The sequence below is a fragment of the Hyperolius riggenbachi genome, chromosome 12 (assembly GCF_040937935.1).
Source record: "Hyperolius riggenbachi isolate aHypRig1 chromosome 12, aHypRig1.pri, whole genome shotgun sequence".
Classification (NCBI taxonomy): domain Eukaryota; kingdom Metazoa; phylum Chordata; class Amphibia; order Anura; family Hyperoliidae; genus Hyperolius; species Hyperolius riggenbachi.
In genome coordinates this window covers 182,218,172-182,237,451 of record NC_090657.1, presented here as the reverse complement: position 1 = coordinate 182,237,451, position 19,280 = coordinate 182,218,172, and the positions used below count along the sequence as shown (strand labels likewise).

Sequence of the window (19,280 nt, the reverse complement as noted above, 5' to 3'; positions counted from 1 at the left end):
AACTTGACCACCCCCAGAGTACAACTAAAAACTTTCTGTCATACTGCCTCTACCCTTTGGAATGCCTTGCCAAACAAAATCAAGACAGCTCCCACCCTGGACACATTTAAATCAAATCTGAAAAGCCACCTGTTTAGCCAGGCATTTATGATCACATAACTTTTTCCCTGCACACCTCACTATGTACTGATCTGAGACAAGCTTATGCACTTTGGGTCTCACGGGAGAATGTGCTTGAGGCCTGCAACCCACAACAAATTGCTATCGCAATCGATGAGTGTTTTATAATGAGCGGTTTGTAAGCGATTTCATGACCATTTTCTGGCGATTTTGGTAGCGATTTTAAAAAGTGTTAGCTTTTTGCCAGCGATTGTGATAGCGATTTGCGATTAGCAATTTTAATTCTGATTGGTCCTTACAATATATATCATAATTTTATTTACTGTTTGCATTAATTTATAATCGCACTCAAAGCGCTATGTGTAGCAATTCATTAGCGATTACGCCAGCGTTTATATGCTTTACATTTCAGAAACGCTAACGCAAATGCTAAAGCCACCAAAATGCTGCATGCCCTGCAATAGCGGTTTTGCTAATAACAATCGCTCCAGTGGAATTTGGCCCATCCTTTAACATTAGCTGAGCATTTAGGGAAATCGCTAGCGTTGTGAATCGCTCCCTAAACGCTCAAAAATTGTTCTAGTGGGTTCCAGCCCTTCCGAATGTTTTATCATTGTTGTCACAGCCTAGGCTGATTTGCTATGTGCAATTCTCACCCCTAGAGCATTCTGGGAGAATCTAAAATCCATTTTCCAATGCTGAAAGGTTGTCTGGGAGTAGGGCCTCTTGGCACGGCAAACAGAAGTTTGATAGATTTCAGTACAAATCTATCGAGCAGCGAATGCACCGTAGGTGTTGTACTGATCACTGTAATGCAACGGTATGGGCCATTGATGCCTCGCTTCTCCTGCCCCACCCAAATCGCACAAAGATTTTTCAGCATGCCCAATCAGACTTTCAATGGTTAAACAGCACGAAATTGATCAAAAGTGTATTTGAGGCCCCTTGTACACTGGCATTGGTAACCTGCGTTGCATTCACCTTTCTTACCGCAAGGTGCTGCGAGTGCAATGGAAGTCTATGCAGCCTTGCAGAGTTAATGCAGTGCAGTGCACTGGAAGCATCCGATCTGACACAAAGTCTGCAGCGCCTTACCACTAGGGATGATCAATAAGATGCAAATTCTTCTGAAATTATGCAAAATTTTATGCAATTGTATGCAGTTTGAAAATGAACCAATCAATTTAAACCCAGATTTGCAATTTTTTTTTACATCAACTCAGAAAGGAATTGCATATCTTTGATCATCCCTACTTGGGGTCCGTTCTCACTTGAGCGGGAATCGTGCGATTCCCGCTCAAAGGCAAACCGTTAGCAGTTTTAAAAACCGCTAGCACATGTAACACTATGGCAGTGTTCTCACTGCCGCGCTTGCGGTTAACGTTAACCGCAAATGTGTTACATGCAGCTGTTTGCCGGCGATTCGCGATTAGCGATCACAATTAGCATGCATAGCACTGCTAATCGGTGCAACGGAGTGGAGCCCATCCAAACCAGGGGTCAGGTGAGTATAAGGCTCCCTTACTACACACAGTGGCGTGTGTAGTTTTATAGATATAGTGTAAGTTCAGGTGCCCTTTAACATGAAGCTGGGCACCAACCAGTTCCTCAGATTTATTCAGCTGTAAGATTTATTCAGGTGTTAGATGCAGATGCAGTACGCTCCTGGTAATCTCGTGTGTACAGCGGCCCCCGATGCCTCGGCCAGCGGATCGATTTGACTGATCGCTGGCATGGTTCTCTCCACTCACCCCGGCCGCTGCAAGATGGCACTAGCATGCCGCTCCATCGGCCCCTGCATCAAAGCACATCGCTAGCCTGCAGACTAGTGACACGTTTGTACCACCTCGTCCCTGCAGTGTCGTCCAAGGCATCGTGGGGCGATCTGCCACAGTCTTTAGACTGTAAGCCCCTTATGGGCTAGACTCTTTCTCCTTATGTGTTATTACTGTTTATTAGCTGTTACCTACCATATATCCTCGAATATAAGTCGACCTTGTATATAAGTCGACTCCAATATTTGACCCTCTTATGTTGGAACTCAAGTATAGGTCTACCCAGAAAAGTACCTGGGGTCCAAGAAGAATTTAGGGCTTGTTCACCTTGCAGGCGTTTTGTGTTATTTTTTTAAGCGTGGGCGATTTTTCAAAATCGCCCTGAAATCACTTACCCAATGATTATTGAGATAGTTCACATATGAGCGACTCATTTGCGTTCCGCTTTGTAAAGCGGTTCTTGAGACATTTTTGAGGCGATTTTGCCTCCATGGAAGGTAAAGAAAATACGCAAAACTCTCACAAAATCGCTTTGTGTAGCGATTGCGTTTTTTATTTTTAAGAATAAATACATTGTATTAATTCTTTTCCGGAATAGTTCACTTCCTGACTGAAACTGTGCATGTTCATACACCTGGATCGATCACGTGCTCAAGGCGATCGAGTGCACGTGATCGAGCTTGGTGTATGAACATGCGCAGTTTGGCCAAAGCCGCTGCACTAACGGGGCCGCCAGCAGTATCATGGAGGTAACTTGGAGGACAGCGAAGGGACCTCGTGTACTACGGGGGGCTGGAGGAAACCCCAGGTAAGTGCAGATTATCATTTTAAAGCTCTGCTCAGGGTCCCTTTAAAGAGAACCTGAACTGAAAATTAAAAGTCAAAATAAACATACACAAGTCATACTTACCTCCTTTGTAGCCCCCTCATCAATCTCTTTTTCCTCTCCTTCGTCCTGTTACTCCACTGTGATCAATGGAATTCTCCGTCCTCCATATTGAAAATGGCCATTACCCCATAACAGCGTCCAGGTCAGCACACTGTTAAACTGTAATATCCCCCACTTGAGCGATAGGGAAACATGGACATTACCTTGCGCATTCAGTTGTAACTGACAACAGCTGATATATAACTGGCAGCAACTGGTATATTTTAATTCTGATAATTTATTGTCAGAACTGGAAGGGATCACTGTAAGAAGAAAATGGTGTGCTTTGGAGAGGAACTGACGGTAAGATAAGTATGTAATATTCACTTACAGCTGCATTATGTGTTTATTTTAAATAATTTTTCTCAGTTCAGGTCCCCTTTAAGCACTTCCCAACCGCCTAACGCACAATTGCGGTGGGAGAGTGTCTCTCTCAGACCTCCGCGATGCATATGTGCATCAACTTGCGAGGAACAACGAGATTTGACGGGAGCTTGCGCGAGTACTTATGTATGTAAATATTTATATAGCATTGACATCTTACGCAGCGCTGTACAGAGTACATTTTCTTGTCACTTAACAGTCCCTCAGGGGGGCTCACAAACTAACTCCTGCTGTATGTATTGTAGTCTAGGGACACTTTTTTTTTGGAGGGGGGGGGGGGGGGGGGGACAGAATAACAAAAAAAAATAATATATATATATGTTGTATGAATGAGCAATTATGTAAGTATTTATATAGCACATATTACGCAGCGCTGTACAGAGTATATTGTCTTGTCACTAACTGTCCCTCAGAGGGGCTCACAATCTCCTACCATAGTCATATGTCTCTGTATGTATCATGTTGTGTATGTTCCATAGTCTGGGGCCAATTTAGGGGAAAGCCAATTAACACATCTGTATGTTTTGGGGATGTGGGAGGAAACCAGAGTGCCCTGGAGGAAAGCCACACAGACACAAGGAGACCATAAAATGCCTTGCAGATGTATACCTGGCTGGGATTCAGTTCGGGGGACCCAGCGCTGCAAGGCGAGAGCACTAATCACTACACCACCGTGCTGCCGTTAAATGCCAATAAACTGTTAAAGTTGTGAAGTGCTGAATTGGAAAAAATGGCCTGGTCACTAGGGGGGTATAAACCTCTAGGGCTGAAGTGGTTAAGCACCCAGGAAAAAATGATAGTAATAGCGAAGCCTCATGTGATGTAATCCCTAGTAATACTGTATAATGTAACACATGACATAAACTACACCCCTCTACCCAAAATCTTGCTTCTCTAAAGAGGATGGGCGTCTCACAGGAAGTGTTTTTTCTTTTTATTAATTGAACATTTAAGGCCACTTGAACGATCCCTGAACGTTAAATAGGATGCAATGAGTATAATTCATGTCATACTAATTCCCGGCGGTGACAGGCGTACACGCTGCAGCCGCGAGTGCTACGGCTCAGACTGAAATGGCAGGTTGGAGCCACTGATAAGTGCACACCTTAAATCACCCGTTACAGATATAGATTTCAGCAGTGATGTTAGGCTGTAATAACTGCTTGTGACCGCGCTGCTTATTTCCCCAAGACGATCCTGTGTCCTGATTCAATTTATCAAACAACTTCTACTCCATGCCGTCCCTGATCAGGAAGTTACTGAACCTCATGTCCCCAATTATAGCACACACTGACTGGCTTGTTGGGCTGTAGACATCTATTACAGCCATAACCCATCGCATATCCTGTTTCCGTATGTAAGTGCATGACATTGTAATCTTATATTACCGGCAAATGGACAATTATGCCACTATATTTTAACCCTATAAACTAACGTTCCTCTCTCCATCTTGATCGTCTTTAACCCTCTTTTACTCTCACGTCCTTCAGGCCTCCATCAATTTTTTCTTTGCGTCCCCCTAGATTTGATTTATGGTAGGACATTAGACTATGTCTGAAGTACGTATTAGATTGTCAGCTCCTCTGAAGGCAGTCAATGACATGACTGTGCTCTGTAACATGCTGCAGAATATGTCAGAGCTATATAAATACATAATAATAATATGGTAGGACATTACACTATGACTATGGTAGGATTAGATTGTGAGCTCCTCTGAGGACAGTCAGTGACATGACTATGTACTCTGTAAAGTGCAGCAGACAATGTCACTGCTATATAAATGCATAAAAATAATATGGTAGGACATTACACTATGACTATGGAAGAATTAGATTGTGAGCTCCTCTGAGGACAGTCAGTGACATAACTATGTACTCCGTAAAGTGCTGCAGAAGATGTCAGTGCTATATAAATGTCACTAATATTATAAATGTGAAAGTTTGGATGTTTGTTACTCAATCATGCAACAATGGCTGAACGGATTTGAATGAGATTTGGCACACATAGTACATTACCTGGAATAACATATAGGATACTTTTTATCCCCATAGCCTAAAATTGGGAGAGACAAATACAAATGTCACTGGGAAAATGTAAACTGCAGCCATTCTCAAACTTTGCACAGCTGGTCACTGGGTGACTGAGATTAATATTCAGAAAAGTGGGTGGAGCCTACAAAAGCCAATTAAAATTCACCTATTGATTTTCAAGGGGAATATTTAATTGCTGCCATTCTTGCAATGTTAGTGGCACAAGCCTCAAACCTGGTACAGTTGGTCATTGGGTGACTGGTGTTCAAATTCAGAAAAGGGGATGGAGCCACAACCAGTCAGATTTGTTTCATTTCAATGCAAATTATTGATGCCAAAGACCGCAAACCTCACAAACTAGGTCCTTGAGTAATTGTGTGTTAGGGTTAGAAAAAGAGCCAACACCAGCCAAATACATACCCAGGCAATGCCGGGCCATCAGCTAGTGTATTTATATTGCACTGACATCTTCTGCAGCACTTTATAGAGTACATCGTCATGTTACTGACTGTCCTCAGAGGAACTCAAAATCTACTGCCTGCCATAGTCATAGTGTAATGTTTCATCATATTATTATTATGTATTTATATAGCACTGACATAATCTACAGCACCTTACAGAGCGCATAGTCAGGTCACTGACTGTCCTTAGAGGAGCTCACTATCTAATCCTAGCATAGTCCTAGTGTAATGTCTAGCATATTATCATTATGTATTTATATAGCACTGCCATCACCTGCAGCACTTTACAGAGTACATTGTCATGTCCCTGACTCTCCCTCAGAGCATCTTACAATTTAATCCCTAGTATAGTCTTATGTCTGTCATAGTCTAGGGACAATTAATGTGGAAGACAGTTAACTTATTAGTATGTTTTGGGGATGTGGGAGAAAACTATAGTCATCGGAGGAAACCCAGACAGACATGGGGACAATATACAAACTCTGTGCAGATAGTGCCCTGGCTGATATACAAAACTGGGGATCCTGCGCTGCAAGGTTGAGAGTGACTGACACTTGGGGGTCGATGGGTAGTGTATTGTCTGATGAATGGCAAAGTATACGCTGTGTGTAAAAATTGTGCGGTCCGGGACAAACCCGATCCTTCCCTGGTTTGTTTGTTTTTTTGCAGGTAAAAACCACAGTATACTGGGAACACCTTACAACACAGCGAAGGTGCAGGCCCTTATTCCATTCACTTTTTCTCCTAAGTTTTGTCCTAGGAAATATTTTTTTCATTTCTCTCTCTCAAAAAACTTTTCAGTACACAGGTACCAAAAAGTAGGTGAAAAAGTTCTGTCTAAATTCATTTGAATATTTTCTTGCTTGCTGGTGACTTAAAGAGTAACTGTCAGGCTGCAAAAGCTAATTTAAACCTCTATTCTCCTGTGTTAAACAGTTTAGAAGGAAGCCAAAAAGGCAATACTGAAGTTAAAAATCTCTCTTACTTTTAATGTGTGCTGAACAGAAAGACTGTTATTCCCAAGCTCTTAAAAGGACGAGAGGCCGCATAACATACTGCAAAGCATTCTGGGGCTGCTTCTCCCCACCTTGGGTCCTCCCCTCGGCTGCTAGTGAGAAGTTACAGGCTCATGTTACAGCAGCTTGTAACGCAGCCCAGCTCACAGCACTGAAAAATCACAGGGCAGAGTATACTGCATGAGTCTGCTATTGTTCCTAGCTACATGGCTAATTAATATTCACTGCACAGTAGTGTTGTCCATTAGGATCTTTTTTATGAGTCGAATCATCAGGAAGCAGGGAGGACATGACGACACATTCGGCTTCATAGGAGACAGACAAACATGGAACCTGCCACGAGCTGTCAGGAGCATCATTCTCTGCAAATACTATATAAAAATTCTGTGAAATCCAAACGTGGACAGTGAAATGCATATGTAATGTAAGTACAGCCAATCTTTAGCTACTGATATATGTGTTTATTTTCTCTGAGACCCTATACCTAACAGCTCCTCTTTAAAAGGCATTTTATTGATAAGATGTGAAAATATCGCCTAGGAGAAAATGCAGGAGACAAAGTGAATTGAATGAGGGTCTCAATTTCATAGCGGTCACAAAATGTCCCTGTCAGAATTGTTCAGATGGATCCCCACTTACCCATATTCTCTTCCTCAAACACATCTCCTGAAGAACTAAAGCGTCGTACACAGGCCAGACTTAAAGGACACCCGAGGTGAAAATAAAGTAATAAAATAAACAATTTTATCCTCCTTCTCCTAAAAATTACTTTTTAAGATGTTCCACACTTTTATTTTATATTTAAAGTGGTTCCGAGATGAATTTTTACTCATTGCATAATTGTGTTCCTTTCCTATTGTTTATATCTGCAAAGAGTTTGTATGTTCTCTCCGTGTCTGCGTGGGTTTCCTCCGGGCACTCCAGTTTCCTCCCACATTTCAAAAACATACAGATAAGTTAATTGGCTCCCCATAAAATTGGCCCTAGACTACAGTACTTACACTACATAATATAGACATATGGCAATGGTAGGGATTAGATTGTGAGCTCCTTTGAGGGACAGTTAGTGACAAGATATATATATATATACACTGTACAGCGCTGCGTAATATGTCGGCGCTATATAAATACTAAATAATAATAATAACAATAGGGCATTCCCCAAGCCAAATACTTTTTTGTTTTTGTTTTAATACTCTAATTCCCTATAAACTAAATAAGCCACGCCCACCGGTTTTCAGAGAGCCAAGGCACTTTCAGACAGTAGCAAGGGCTCATGGGAGCTCAGTCTGGGCAGGAGGAGGGGGAGGTATTACTAGCCAGAGATTTCAGAGGCAGAGGGGGGGGGAGGAGGAGGGGGGATTAGTTTTTTTTGCTCAAGATGCAGATAAGCCTGCCTCTGTGTAATGTTTACAAACAACATGGCTGCTGTCATTGTATCACAGGAAGAAATAATCATATTCTATTAAAGCTGTTTGCAGCTAGATTTGCTGTGTAAACTATCTAAACTTTAGATAAGATATATAGACAAGTTACTTGTTATAGTTAGTTTTTCATCTCGGATCCGCTTTAAATCTACTTTTTAAGTTTTTACTGTTTTTTTTGTTTTTGCTCAATGACACATTCATTGAAGTATGCCAGAGCTAAATTCTATGAACTTTTGATCCTTTTTATCTCTTTCCTTTTTTTAGAAGCCATTTTCTGCTAGGAAAGTGTTTTATAGCTGTAATCTCTTATCAGTGAGGGTCACACTGTAGTCACTTCCTGTCTGAGTCAGGACTGAGTCAGCCACTTACATACCTGATATTTAACTCTTTCAGCCAGAAAAAGGAACACAGCATAGTTATTTGTGTGCTAGACACTGTATATACAGATGTCTATATCATCATGTCACATGTCACCTCGGGTATCCTTTAAGTTAACTGAGGTGGCCAATAATGACCGCCTTAGCCGGTAATCAGGCGTGTGTACTGCAGCCGGCAACCCCCAACTCACAAGCAATCCTCCAAACATATCTAATCACCCCAGCTTCCCCAATCCCATTGTGACATCACGCTCGTCGTCCCTCCGCATAGCAGCTGTCAGGGCTGCGAATCTCACCGGCGCTGCAGCTGCCAGCAGCGTATCGGCATCTTCCGGGTCCGTGCAGGATGACGTCAGCTGTGGTCCGGCTGGGCTTCCCATTCTTGGAGTGAAAGAGGGCGGACGCACACGCTGTCAGCGTCGCTCCTCTTATTCACTTAGGAAGCGTGTCAGCTGACAGCCGGTCAGCTGACACGCAGGGATCCACCTCTCCATCCTAATTTGCGGGGCGTGCGGGGGCATGTCTAATCTCTCACCTCGAGCTTCATAAGGCTCCCTCTGTCAGTACCACGTTGTCTGTTCTAGCTAACACTTCACAGTGAAGGCTTCAGACCTTAGTCAGATCCGTGTGTGCTTGAACCGGCAGGACCCCGGGGATTCACACTTAGCTCAGGAATAAACATATTATTGTGATTGTATTATTGACCTCTGCCATGCCTCTTATTACTCTTCTGCCTAACGATTCTGTACCTTTGCCTATCTGATCTGTTGCCGACCTCAGCCTGAATACTCACTACCCTTTTGCCTCACGATTTTGTACCTTATCTGTCAGATCTGTTAACGACCCTGCCTGTTGACCATTCTAATAGCTGTATTAGGGACATTACTGCCTTCTGCTGTCACTGACTGTTAGACATTTCCCCTGTCAGGGAATGTCTATTTTCTGTCTGTCTGCTAGTGCCCACATACACTAGCAGAATCGTTACATTAGAACAGACCAATATAATATGGAAGAACTGTGCAAACAGGTTCAAGCAACCTAAGTAATACTGTAGCCAATCAGCAGCAACAATTGGACAGTTTGTCTCAGGCTGTTCGCGGACTGCAGTTGCAACAGCCAGGTCAACCTGCTCCACCAGTACAACAGAGCCCAAAATGCCGTTGCCTGAGAGTTTCTCTGGTCATAGGAGCGATTTCCGCAACTTTAGGAGTCGCTGCCAGTCTTACTTTGAGATCAGACCCAATTCTTCAGGCAACGAGCACCAAAAAGTCACCCTCATCAAAACACTCTTGCAGGGTGACTCTCAAACCTGGGCATATAATCTACCACCTGAGCATGAGGCACTAAGGTCCGTCAAGGATTTTTTCGATGCAATGGCAATTATCTATGGCGATACTGACGTAGCCGCCACTGCTGTTAGGAAGCTCCGTAACCTCCGTCAGGACCTCAATTCTGCGGAGGAATACGCGGCAGAGTTTAGAAAATGGGCTAGTGCTTCTAGGTGGGAGAACTTTGCTCTGCTTGACCAATTTCTTTTGGGGTTGTCTGTCAAAATTGCTGAACTGTTAATTGATCATCCTGAACCCCGTACACTGGACGAGGCGATTTCCCTTGCTATTAAGATTGACCGTAGAGTCCGCTATCACCAACAAAGCAGGTCTCGGTCATCTTTTCGTCCTGTGTTACTTGCTCCCAGTACACCTAGTACACAAGGTGATGAACCTATGCAGATAGGCCATACCAAACTTTCAGCTATGGAAAGGCAGAGAAGAAAACAGGAAGGCTTATGCTTATATTGTGGGGAAAAAGGGCATGTGGTTCAGAATTGCCGTAAGAAGTCGGAAAAAACTTCTCCACCTAGGATCAGTTAGGGGTGCACCCCTAGGCGAGCTTCTGACACCCCAAAAGTTTGATAAATTGCTGTTCCCCATTAAGGTCTCGCTGAAGGATTCTTAGTTCTCCTCACAGGCCTTCATTGACTCCGGAGCAGCAGGGAACTTTATCGATTTTACTCTTGTTTGTGATTGGGATATTCCTTTAATACCCATGGAAAAAAAATTGTATGTCACAGGGATTGATGACTCTCCTCTACAGGAAAGACAACCTCTTACTCAAACGGCACTGCTCTCTTGCCGTATAGGGTTGTTCCATGTCGAGGAGATACAATTCTATGTACTCAAAATGTCCTCATGTTCTATTGTGTTAGGCCTTCCTTGGCTACAAAAGCATTCTCCCCAGTTTGATTGGAGTACAGGGCAACTCACCTCCTGGTCCTCTTTTTTGCCAGGAGAATTGTTTACGAAATTTGCCATTACGTTCTGTCAATTTAGTGGTAGAAGGTGTACCTAGGCAGTATGAACAATATGCTGATGTATTTTCCCCTCAAGCGGCCGATAAACTTCCTCCTCATCGCCCCTTTGATTGCCCCATAGATTTAGGTCCTGGAACAATGCCTCCTAGGGGTCATATCTACCCTCTGTCTGGTCCTGAGAAGAAAGCTATGAAAGAGTATGTCAAGGAGAATTTAGAGAAGGGCTTCATCCGCCTTACTAACTCTCCAGCAGGAGCAGGCTTCTTTTTTGTTCAGAAAAAAGATAGTGGTCTCAGACCTTGTATTGATTATAGGGGTTTAAACAACATCACTGTGAAAAAACAGATACCCGTTACCACTCATAGAGGATCTGTTCTCCCATGTCGCGGGAGCACACATTTCTCTAAGTTGGATCTGAGAGGGGCTTATAATCTAATCAGGATCAGACAGGGGGATGAGTGGAAGACCGCCTTCAACACTCAAGATGGCCACTATGAGTACTTGGTCATGCCATTTGGGCTATGTAATGCACCTGCGGTATTTCAAAACTTTGTGAACAAAATATTTAGGGAGGTGCTCGGTAAATTTGTCATAGTCTATCTTGACTACATTCTCATTTTTTCTGAGTCCCTGCATATACATCGCCAGCATGTGTGATATGTCCTGCAGAAACTCAGGGAGAATTCCCTGTATGCTAAATTAGAGAAGTGCCTCTTCGAGGTTAAAGAAATCCCCTTTTTAGGATACATAATTTCCGATTCGGGACTATCTATGGACCAGAAAAAAGTTGCAGCCGTCCTGGAATGGCCTCAACCCTGTGGTCTTAACCCTCTTCAGAGGTTTCTGGGTTTTGCGAACTACTATCGAAAATTCATTCTCAACTTTTCGGCCATAGTGGCTCCTTTGACCGACATGACCAAGAAGGGCGCTAATCCCTCCTGTTGGTCTTCTGAAGCTTCCCTGGCCTTCCAGACTCTCAAAGAAGCTTTCTGTTCGGCCCCTATTCTTAAACATGCTGATGTGCTCCGTCCCTTTATTGTAGAGGTTGACGCCTCAGAAATAGGTCTAGGTGCTGTCTTGTCTCAATACGCAGGTCAGCCGGAACGCCTACATCCCTGTGCCTTCTTTTCTCTGAAGTTTTCCTCCGCTGAAGGCAACTATGACATTGGCGCTCACACGCTTTATGGACCTGAACCAGTTTTATATGCTCCTGTACTGCCTGATGAAGCGGGACTGTTGACTGCGAAACGCGTTGCGATTTTATGGAGCTGTGAATAAATTGTATATTTTTTACTCTGCATTTGAGTATATGTCCACTACCAGAGGGAGGTAAGTCCACCTCGACTTCCCTCTTTTTATCATTTTTAGAACATTGTTTTACTCTGCTTGGCGCCTCTGTTCGTACATATTACAGCACGATTAAGTCCACCCCTGGTGGAGGGGTTCTTTCCCCATTTTCCTATCTACAGAGAGCGACTTTTATACCTGAGTGGGGTCAGGTACTAATACTCCCCAAGTGGTTGCCTGATGGTAACCCACCTTTGTGAGTATAAGAACCTTTGACATTACAGTATATATTGAGCTTATCAGACAATATTGCACTATTGGGCTCTTGGTGTCCTCTGTTTTGTTTTTACAAGTGCTCCCATATTGGCATGTCCCTGTCTTTTTCGTCTGGGTTTCATCCTCAGACTAATGGCCAGACGGAAAGGATTAATCAGTCCTTGGAGCAGTTTTTACGTTGCTATGTATCTGAGTCCCAAGAAGACTGGGCGCACTTCCTTCCATTTGCAGAATTTTCACATAATAACTTGTTGAATGCTTTGTCTAAATGCTCTCCATTTCAGGTAGTGTTTAGTCGCTCTCCCAGATTTTCATTTGTTCCTTCTTCATCCACACCTTTTCCTGCACTCCAGGATTGGATGAATAGGATGAAGGAAATATGGTCCTCTGTTAACCAGAATCTGAAAGCGGCTGTTGCCTCTCAGAAAAGGCAAACCGATCGCCATCATTCTCCTCAGAAGGGGTTTTTTACCCGGAGACAGAGGGCTCGATTCACAAAGCGGTGCTAACACAGTTAGAGACTTTAGGCATGATAACCATTGCACCACGCTGGTGAAAAGCCAGTTTAGGTGTGATAAGTTTAGGCATGATAAGTTTAGATAAGTTTAGATCGCTTGCAAAGTCCCGCACGCAAAGCAGCGCCACTAAACTTTATACGAAGTGCACCAGACTTTGCTAGCGTAAAACTTTTGATCAGCTGTGCACTGCGGTGCTAACCCAGTTGGCACTTAAAGTGACTCCGAGCTCAAGTAAAAAAAGAAAGTTGTACTCACCCGGGGCTTTTTCCAGCCCAGTGCTGGTCGGGAGGTCCCACGACGGAGTCCTGGCTCCTCTCCTAGTCCCCGCTCCGGAATGGCTTTTAAACTTATCATGCCTAAACTTATCACACCTAAACTTATCATTCCTAAACTTATCACACCTAAACTTATCATGCCTAAACTGAGTTTAGGCATGATAAAGGGCTTTTCACCAGCGTGCTAACTGTTAGCACCGCTTTGTGAATCAGGCCCAGAGTATGGCTATCTACTAAAAATATAGGGCTACGTCAGCCTTCAGTTAAACTTGGTCCAAAATACATTGGTCCTTACAGTGTCACTGAAAAGATTAATGAAGTAACTTACAAGGTGTCTCTTTCAGCTTCCATGAGAGGGACCTAGTTACACTCATGGAAGCTGAAAGAGACACCTTGTAAATTACTTCATTAATCTTTTCCATGTCTTGCTGCTCAAATCTGCTTCTGAAGCTGATAACACTCCTCCCCCTCCTGTAATCATTGATGGTTTACCAGAATATGAGGTAGAAAAAATTTTGGACTCCAGGAGAGTGAGGAGTTCTGTACAGTATCTGGTTCATTGAAGACGTTACGGGCCTGAGGAGAGGTCTTGGGTTCCGGCCAATAGAATTCATGCTAATGAGTTGATTGCTGAATTCAATACTTCTCACCCAGATAGACCTGCTCCGGCGTGTTCGGAGACCACGCCTCAGGGGAGGGGTAATGTCAGGGCTGCGAGTCTCACCGGCGCTGCAGCTGCCAGCAGCGTATCGGCATCTTCTGGGTCCATGCAGGATGACGTCAGCTGCGCTCCGGCTGGGCTTCCCATTCTTGGAGTGAAAGAGGGCGGACGCACGCGCTGTCAGCGTCGCTCCTCTTATTCAAATAGTTTTTGGGGAGAACACTGCACTACTCTGTTTCTACAAATATCCCCTGGATATGTGCAGTTTCATTTGAAGTTATCCTAAGGCTCATACAAGCGTCCAACAAATTGCTCGACCAACCCCATGACCAACCATTTACACGACCTGTATTCTCCTCGCACCAACCAACCAAATGACCAACTCATTTGCGTACTGCTCTTGCAAGCAGAATGACAGGCCGCACAACATGGCCACACTCAAAACAACCGCAAGTTGTTCAAACGACTTGTACACACATGGCCAACTGCATGCTATCAGTCCAACAGTCGTGTGAGTTGATCCTGCAGCTGGATCAGGTAAACCGCCTGTTTCCTGTCAATTGTCTAGTCGTTTGCCACGGGTACACACGCCTGATTGTCGTACATCAGACCATATTCAGACGACAAACAGGCGGGTTTTGTCGAACGTGTGTACAAGCCTTTCGTTTCTGAAAATGAAAAATCGTTGAATCTTTTTAATTGTATGATCACAAAGACACCGGGCGTGCGGCCAGAGCAGCATCCAAGGGTGAACTGTGCATGCACAGGTAATTCATATCCGGTTCAAAGGCTGCTAGCTTCTGGTTGTTGGACCCTAGTCTGGGACTGATTGCGGAAACAAAGCCTGGCAATGGGAAACAGAGGCAATGGTCGTGATGTGGATACTTTAAAGGAACACTATCGATTAACGTGTTTTTTTCAGTTGAGATAGGAAATGTTTGGGAAGTGCTGCTAAATACTGGTGTATACAGTTGAATCTTTATCTCTTTATTTACTGTTATCTAATTCCTTTCACACTTTTTTGATGTCAGTCTGCTGTAATATGACGGCAGACTGGGCCATGAGGGGAGGGGGAAATTCCCTCACAGTGCATCTGTTAATCCTGTGTGTGCAGAGAGCTCAGGCAGAGACAGACAGAGCTTTCTCTCACAGAGATCAGAGGAAATGTATCTTATGTGCAGCACAAACATTTGTAATTGTGTGTGTGAAACATGATACCTGACAGGCTTTTCATTTAACTCTGCTTCAATATTACACTGCTCTTAGCATGTCAGGCTGCAGAGATCCATACCTTTGCAAATGAGACATTTCAAACGTAGCTAAAATCTACACAATTAACCCTCCTGGCGGTCTATTAGAAACCGCCAGGGGGCAGCGCAGCATTGTTTTTTAAATTTTTTCTTGTTAAATCATGTAGCGAGCCTAGGGCTCGCTACATGATAGCCGCTGTGCAGCGGTATCCCCCCACCCGCTTCGATCGCGGCGATCTTTGATCAGGAAATCCCGTTCAAACGGGATTTCCTGGAGGGCTTCACCCATCGGCATGGTGACGGGCGGGATGATGTCACCGGCGTCATGGACGTCGTGACGTCAAAGGGAGTCCCGAACTACCCCTCAGCGCTGCCTGGCACTGATTGGCCAGGCAGAGCACGGGGTCTGGGGGGGGGGGGCGCGGCGATCGGCGGGTAGCGGCTGCGATCGGAATGCGTGTTGCAAAAAAAATGTATGCAAATCGGCCCAGCAGGGCCTGAGAAATCCTCCTGCGCGGCATAGCCCGAGCTCACCGCCAGGAAGGTTAAAGCTTTTGCTTCTGATATTTAACATGAAAAGTAGAAAAATGTTTACACAGCTACTTAGACATTATTTGTACATTATCATTTTAGAACACTTGGTTCCTTTAAAGAAAGTATGTACTGTATATACTACTTTTATGCATACATTTTCAACTCGGGATATCCTTTAAGGTTCCTTTTACACTTGATGCAATCGGATTTCGACATGCAAAATAACTATCACATCGCACCGCACTAGTACACACATCTTAGTCTTTCTCAACTAGGGTTCCCTGGAACACCAGGGTTCCTTGAGTACTCTGCAGGGGTTCCCGGGCATTTTGCCCCACGGTGGGGGAAGCATAACCATTTCAGCCCGCGGGGATTTTTCACCTTATGCATCAGAGCAATTTTCACCGCCCATTCATTTGCTAATAACTTTATCACTACTTATCACAATTTATTGATCTAAATCTTGTTTTTTCCACCACTAATTAGACTTTCTTTGGGTGGTACATTTTGCTAAGAATTATTTTTTTATATTTAAAGTTTTTTATTTTTACAAGTAGAAAAATTATAAAACATACAGAGTATTTGGTCAATATTGGTGAGTAAGACAAGAGAATTATTTTTTTATAAATGCATTTTAACAGGATTAATGAGAAAAAAATGGAAAAAATCATGAGTTCTCAGTTTTCGGCCATTATAGCTTTAAAATAATCCACGCTACCGTACGGTAATTAAAACCTATGTATTTTATTTGCCTGTTTGTCTCGGTTATGACACCATTTAAATTTTGTCTCTATCACAATGTATGGCGCCAATATTTTATTTGGAAATAAAGGTGCATTTTTTCCGTTTTGCGTCCATCACTATTTACAAGCTCATAATTTTAAAAAAAAATCGTAGTATACCCCCTTCAAATGCATATTTAAAAAGTTCAGACCCTTAGGTAACTATTTGTCTTTTTTTTTTTTTTTTTTTGTATTGTAATTTTTTTTTTTCCCATTAAAAATTTTATTTGGGTAATATTTTGGTGTGGGAAATAAACAGTTCATTTTTAATGTTATTATATGTGTAAATTGTAATGTAAAAAATATGTAGATGTAGTTTTACTATTTGGCCACAAGATGGTCACCTTGAATTTTTTTCCCCCTCCTTGTGCTTCTCGCTAAGCGGAAGCACAAGGAGGATGCAGAAATTTTTCCGGGCAGAAAAACTGAAGCCTCCAGTCAGAGCGCTTCGTTTTTTCTGCTGGGGAGACGAATTGGTGATCGGGAACCATGTTCCCGTTCACTGATCCCAGGGCTACCGGGGGACACCACGGGGGCGCGCCCGCGATCGCGCCCGGGAGCGCGGCACCGCAGCAGAGCAGCCGCCTAGACGTGAGCTTCACTTCCGGGCGGCAGAAATAGATAATAGAGCACATTATGATATGAATATCAGAATAGTAATGAGAACATTAATAAAAAGCACTACAGTAAGGAGACCGTATAATGAGTGGCAGTGTAATGGGGTAGTGAAATAAACAGCCTCACCTACCTATCTTAAAGACCATGCCTCCAGCAAAATACATGCAGGGGTTCCTCCAGATATTTGCAGGGGTTCCCTGAGTTCCTTCAAGGTAAAACGGTTGAGAAAAGCTTCTTTAGTATGTGCTGCAGACTGATTTGACAGAGAAAGTGGAGGTAACCTCTGCCTTCAAAAAGTCGCACCCTCCAGTCACGTGTATACCGCTAGACAGGAAGCGTGTCATCTGAAAATCTGCGCATGCGCATCACAAACGCATCACAAATACAAAATGTTCACTTTACCATTGACTTTGACTGCTTCTGGTGCCGTGCGCGGTAACGCACTGCAGGTCTGCGTCAGCTGGAGCATTTCTGGTGCATCCCAGGAAGTGTAACATGCTCTATTAACTTTAATGGCCAATGCAATGAGCTGCGGTAAGAATGGGTAACGTGACGCTACGCAGTAAATGTAAAAAGGCCCTGAAAGGAATACCGAGGCCGGGGGGGAAGGGTGAGATACTACCGGTAATTACTTACCTGGGGCTTCTCCCATCCTTCTAAAGTCTGTCAGATCACTTGCTGTAGTTTTCATCCTCTCCAGGATGCCGCTGTCTGCTCCGAAAGATCTGAAATTAGAGGGCTCAGCCACACTATAAGCGCTTTTCTGAGTGCTTGTGATTGATTTGAGCTTTCTAAGCGTTTTAAAAATCGCTCCCATTCACCTTCATCAAAATAAGGGTAAAAATTGTCCAAAAATTGCCGAGATTTTTCGCTGTAATTTTTATTGCGATTTTAATGAAAGTGAATGGGAGCGATTTTTAAAACACTTAGAAAGCGCAAATCAATCACAAGTGCTCATAAAAGTGCTTATAGTGTAGCTGAGCCCTCTAATGCACCTTAACCACTTGAGGACCGTGGGCTTTACCCCCCTTAAAGAGACACTGAAGCGAAAAAAAAATGATGATATTATGATTTGTATGTGTAGCATAGCTAAGAAATAAAACATTAAGATCAGATACATCAGTGTAATTGTTTCCAGTACAGGAAGAGTTGAGAAACTCCAGTTGTTATCTCTATGCAAACAAGCCATTAAGCTCTCCGACTAAGTTATGCTGGGAATACACGTTTCGTTTTTGCCTTCGTTTTAGCCTTCGATTCGTTCAGTAAACGAATTGAGTGTTGAAAACGTATGTGAAAATAGTCATAATCTCATTATAGTTTCGATTAATAGACCCCAAAAACGAACGACTAGTGATCGAACATGTTTGATATTATCTCTCTTTATCCATCTAATCGAGCCATTGGTAGGCTTGATGGCTGTTCAGATCGATTATATGTTCGTTTATGTTACTCCGTCCCTGTAAAAAGGGATTTTCGTTTCGTTTCTTTGCAGCCTTCGATCATTGGAAAAACAAAACCATTAGAATCGAAAAAAAAAACGAAACCGTGGGTGGTGATATTAACCGTACGTTCGATTATTTCGGGAACGAAAAGGACAAAAGGCACAATCGAAACGAAGGCTAAAACGAAGGCAAAAACGAAACGTGTATTCCCAGCATTAGTCGTGGAGAGGGCTGTTATCTGACTTTTATTATCTCAACTGTTCCTAGACTATTTACTTTTCCTCTGCTAGAGGAGAGGTCATTACTTCACAGACTGCTCTGAAAGAATCATTTTGAATGCTGAGTGTTGTGTCATCTGCACATATTATAGAATGATGCAATGTTAGAAAAAACACTATATACCTGAAAATAAAAGTATGAGAATATTTTCTTTGCTGCTAATCTTGTAGTAATTATTCATAGTACACAACCAATTCATTATATCATATATTTTTTTTCGCTTCAGTGTCTCTTTAAGGACCAGGCACTTTTTTTCCATTCAGACCACTGCAGCTTTCACGGTTTATTGCTCGCTCATACAACCTACCACCTAAATGAATTTTGGCTCCTTTTCTTGTCACTAATAAAGCTTTCTTTTGGTGCTATTTGATTGCTGCTGCGATTTTTACTTTTTATTATATTCATCAAAAAAGACATGAATTTTGTCAAAAAAATGATTTTTTTTTACTTTCTGTGCTGACATTTTTCAAATAAAGTAAAATTTCTGTATACATGCAGCGCGAAAAATGTGGACAAACATGTTTTTGAT

At 43.0% G+C, this 19,280-nt stretch overlaps 2 protein-coding genes across 3 annotated transcripts in view; one reads left to right on the top strand and one right to left on the bottom strand.

Moving 5' to 3' along the window:
* Positions 1–19,280, top strand: part of HCK (HCK proto-oncogene, Src family tyrosine kinase) — a 292,459-nt gene that overhangs the window by 37,635 nt on the left and 235,544 nt on the right. The gene's annotated exons all lie outside the window — the stretch shown is intronic.
* C12H20orf96 (chromosome 12 C20orf96 homolog) overlaps positions 1–19,280 on the bottom strand; it is a 201,969-nt gene that overhangs the window by 98,878 nt on the left and 83,811 nt on the right. The window lies entirely within an intron of this gene.